Here is a 5,492-nt window from a genome sequence, read left to right on the forward strand (position 1 = left end):
AAAAGACAGGAATTTTTAATCATATTTGGACATTTGCTCACTAAGAAGAATTGTTTGTTTGTTGTTCATGATTGCTTGTTTACTCATTTGTTTGTGTAAATGTAGAGTATGTTTGTTTGATTATTTATTTGTTCACATTTGTTTTTTTGTTTTTTTGCTTTTTGCTTATTGTGTTGTTTACTTGCTTGTTTTCACTTTCCCATTTAATTATTTGATTTGTTATTTTAATCAAATTATTTTTCATTTTTTCTATGTTAGTTTTTTGTATGTACTGGTTAGTTCATTTGCTTGCATGTTTGTCTATTTGTGTCCTTTTTTGTTTGCTGTTCTGTTTGTTTTGTCTTTCATGTTGGATGTTTATTTTTTGTTTGTTTGTCCAGTTAATTGTGTTTGTATGTTTGATACTTTGTGTTTTTCTATTTGTTAGTTTGTGTGTACTGTATGTTTGATTAATTTTTTTTTTGCTATTTCATTGTTTTTTTGTTTGCTTTGTTTTATTCTTGTGCTTGCTTTTCATCGCTCACCCGAGTTTATACTGTTTGCCTGCCTAAATGCTTTTTTAGTTGTTTGTTTGCTTGTCAATTTTTATTGTTGTTTTGTTTTACCTGGTTTCCCTAGGTTATCTATTGTTAGTTTGCTTATTTTTTTGTATGCTATACTGTATCTTGCTATACCTTGATTCTTATTTATTTATTTTTTTAATGTTGGCTTTTTTGCCCACTTCATTTTTCTTTCTTTTTTTTTTTTAGTTTTATTACAACTTATACTTTCAAAACTAAAATAGATTATTCAGGGATCAGGGCAAGGTGTAGACACTATCAACGTACTGTCGTGTATAAGTAAGTGCTCCCTTTTTTAACTCTTTGTTTTTTTGTGTAATGACATAATAAAGAATATCCGATTGTAGCAGGCTTCGGTACTAAGCAACCTCTAAAAAAACTAAACTAAAAGTAACACATGCAGGCAAGACCAAGTACCCCACTGATCTAATAACTTAAGCCACCTTTAGCAGCGCTAACTTGAAGTAATTGTCTCAACTCATTGTAGAATTTTGCCTCATTCTTCTTTACAACCTCGCTTCAATTCATTGAGGTTTTTGGGCATTCGCTTATGCACAGCTCTCTTAAGGTCCCACCACAGCATTTCAATTGAGTTGAGATCTGGACTTTGATTAGGCCATGAAAATACCTTGATTATTTTATTTTTAGCCATTCTGATGTGGATTTACTGGTGTTTTCGGATTGTGCTGTTGGCCCCACTCAGTGTCTGCAAGGTGCCCAAAAACAAGTCTAAACCTTCACCTTGCTTCCATGTGCTTTAGACTAAAGAGGCTTTCTCCTGGCAAACTGTAGTTTTTCAGTCTTCTTCTAATTGTGCTGTCATAGACTTTAATAATTAACATGCTCAGTGAGGCCTGTAGGGTCTGATTTCTCTAAACATTGCACATTCTGCCGTTGAGGTGAATGTGTTGGGACGTCCACTCCTGGCAACAGTCTTAAATGCATTCTACTTGTAAAATAAGCAACAACCAAGACCAGCAACCTGCCAAAATGTCTGCATTCTTTAGAGGTCTGGACACCTGCGGATACTCATTTAATCAGGGGCTGATGATTAGCAGCACCTGGCTACAATCTACTCTTTTAAATCATGTAGAAGCATAAAGGGGGTTTAGAAGCATTAGTCTTGCCTGTATGTTTTTTTTTTTTGTCTTAATTTCAGGTTAAATAAATAATAGCATGGCAAAAACAGTTATATCTTCTTGTTTTTTCTGAGGTTATATTTGTCTAATATTAGGACCCACTACAGACAGATTTAAAACATAGAATTAAAAGGATGGCCATTAACCTTAACACATGACTGTATCTAACATATTGTCAGTTATTCAGAAAGAATTGTGCTTGTTCGAGTGTGTGTGTGCGTGTTTGTTCATGGAGCATGAAGAATGCATCTAACATTGTTGTACACAGCAAACTGTTTGCCTGCATATTGATTTCAGGACAGCCAGATACTGTATGTGGAGGCGAGCCTGAATTAATTAAGCGAATGAGGCATTAAATTAATGCAATGTAGCTCGTTTTTTGAGTGTGTGTGTGTGCGTGTGCATGTGTGTAAGCGTGATAGAGATCCAAACAACAGTATAAGTAGCTGTTATGTTTCTAGAACCGACAGCCTTACCTGTGCTGCTGTTGTATTGATGGTATTGAGATAAGTTATTTGATGACCAAGTGATGGTGAAACATTCTATCCTTCACACAAATTGATCCAAGGCTCCTTCGTCCACTGTGCTCTATTTGATTTAAGTCTCAATTTACACGAGGCAAAAAAAAAAAAAAAATTGTGATGACCAAGAAAAGAGAATCCTTCACAACCAACTGGCGGTGCTGGATATTCTGCAAATTGGACGGCAAGAGGACGAAAAGTAATTTCCATGAAAATCAATATTAATATCTGTCTGCACGAGTGGAACATTATCCTCGCACCCTTAACCTACTGCGGGTGAAATATGAAAGGGAGGGATATGAGGGGAAATAAAAAAAAAAAGAAACCCATTCATCGGGCACACTAATTTTGATTCTGATAGGGAGCACTAGAAAACAGCGTTTCTCTCCTCCTTCAGCAGTCAAATTGGAGGGAAAATATATATCAAAGTTGACAGGTTTGAATAGGAAATGCAAGGCTACTCCGACCTGCCAGGGAAAGAGAGTGAAAAGAAAACAACTGCATATGACAGGCGGAGAGAGAACATGTTTTCTTGATAAAAAAAGTTATCTGTGCGAAATGGAAACACAAACAGCGAAGATTCGACGAGAATAAGGGATTAAAAAAAAGACTATAAAAGAGGACCTTATTATACCCGTCATGGAGAAGAGAGGCCGACATGGTATATTTATTTTTTGCTGAATGATTTACCTGCAGGCAGGATGGTAGTATGGTGGTGAGCACTGTGATCTCACACCTCCAGGGTCGAGGGTTTGGTTCCTGCCTCGGGTCTGTGTGCATGGAGTTAGCATGTCTCACCTCCCCGTGCTTGGCGGGTTTCCTTCATTTCCTCCGGTTTCCTCCCACTGACAACAACTAATATAATTTATTCAGGGGTCAGTGCATGATGTAGAGACTTAACCGATGTATCATCCAAAGAGCTTGTGTGTATGTGGGTGAGAGAAAGATTTACAATACATGTAGACATTTCCAAATCGACTTTAGTGCATGAGTGAGTGTGTGTGCTTCTGTGCCCTGTGACCTGATTGGCATCCTATCCAGGGTTTACCCTGCCTAGTGCCCCATGCCACTCCGTAGGCTCCATGCCACCTGTCACCTTGTACAGGCTAAAAGGAATAGAGAATGAGAGTCAGAAAGAGATGTGACCGAGGACGAATTGCAACTTCTTGCTTTTAGAAGCACACACACTTGGTTCGAAATACCTTAATTCATAATTTAAAAACAATTTGGCTTTACTTTTTTTTTTTTTTTAGCTTGAACCACATCAGTCGTTAATTCTCTAATCTGATTGGTCAGGATGTGTTGATTAGTTTTCTATAACAGGTAGTGTAATCTACAATTCAATCATGCAATGTTAATGTGATCGTTCTTATATATTAACAATTCTACTGTAACAACCTTGGGGGCTTAAAGACATTCCCAAATTTGATCCCGAGCTGGTGCAATCCCAAGATCTTCGAAAATCAAAATGCCATTATCTGGAGGTTCATCAGAGTTTCATACCTACTACCATGCATATCTGTATCTGTTGAGACGGGCATCCTTTAGTTAGTTAGTTGCTCCCAATGCACGAGAGAAGACACTATAGGTGAACTAAAAGTACATGATCTTGCTTAATTATCACTAATTGGTAGTGCTGGGCTTCAAGTCCTGCCACCACCAGGATGCCACTTTTGGGTAATACCCAGGCAGTAAAGATGCAGGGCATCCTCCCCTCCGGTGCCTGGAGAAATGGAGGGCATATGGCATAAAGCCTGTGGGAATAGCTTGCAGATCGAGTGATCCGATGAGGCAACCCCGAAAAAAAGGGAAAAGCTTGGGGGGAAAAAATGATCAAATCTGTTAAACAGCCACAACCATTTAGTTGAAGTTCTTTTTGATGGCATTAACTTCAGTCGTGCCTTTTCATTAAACACACGCGTAATTAGGAAGCTATTTTTGGATGTCAGTTTTTTTTTTCACATTGGACAAATGAAGATCATAGTTAACAAACGGTGGACATCGGCTAGACGTATATCTGATGTTATTGAAGAGGGGGATAAAAAGACAGGCTGGAAAAAAGACAGGAACGACTTTTTTTATAGCTGATATGACATAAGGGATCTAAATCCAACTCTGAATGGATGAACACAATATTTAATTTCTTACTATATTGGCTTCTGCAACAACATCTTTGAGAGTAGTTAAAGCGGATGACAGGTTGTGCTGTCTATAAATGCACTCCTACTTCTATGCTATTGTAATATCGTGATCGTGGTAGAAACACTGGCCTCCCAGGAACTCCTTTAATGGAGTGTAATCAATGGATTGTGATTTAACAAAGGTAAAAACGTATGTATGTTATACACTGTATTTACAAAGGAATGAAGTAACTACACATACAAATAAATATGTAATATGTAATAAAAAAAGTGTTATTATTGAAAGTAAGAAATAATTTTTTTTATTTTTTATGATACATTGCTCTGATATATAGAGGGAATAAAGCTATTTGCAAGTGTTATTGCTATCCAACATTAACATTCATTATTTTTTGTCTTTTATTCCATATTTACTGTATCTACAGTAACGCCTGTTAAAACCTACATACTCCCACTGCAGTAAAATGAAATAATATAGATTGTATAATATGGTGTGGTGTATAATCCTAAACTTCACAATCATGCCAAAATGTACACGATGCTCAATATATTACTATTCTGTGTGTATTTTATTTTTTTTTTAAAAGAGTTGAAGATCTTGAAAAAAAAACATGCACACACACACACACACACACACACACACACACATTAGCTTACTGCCTACCCCAGAGCAAAGATGCCTGATATACTGTCTGGATTTATCGATCCACTTCATCCTGGCGAAATGAGATGCAGATAGCTGTGTCCCGTCTGTAGAAGCCATAATCATGATCCAATATGGGCTATCCTGACCTCACTATTGAATTTTGGTATGCCTACATAAATCTGATCGATGTCTTATTAGCGTTCGTAGTGAGAACATTTGTGTAAAATATTCCTCACTGTTTTATAACCTTGTATCGAGTTTGAGACATTTATCCTTGGATGATATTATTCGAATATTTTTTTTTTTCGCAGAGAAAAAAAACACGTTTTCAAACAGGGAGCAAGAACAAATTCTCTGGCAGCAAGACAAACTTTTCTTCCTTTAAAGAGAATAACTTAACCCTAGAACAGAGGAAGATATGGGGATTGAGGAATACTCCTAACAAATTTTCCGCGTATGTCTATATTTGTTTGTTTGTGGTGTGT

Source organism: Clarias gariepinus, chromosome 18, assembly GCF_024256425.1.
Source record: "Clarias gariepinus isolate MV-2021 ecotype Netherlands chromosome 18, CGAR_prim_01v2, whole genome shotgun sequence".
NCBI classification, from domain to species: Eukaryota; Metazoa; Chordata; class Actinopteri; order Siluriformes; family Clariidae; genus Clarias; species Clarias gariepinus.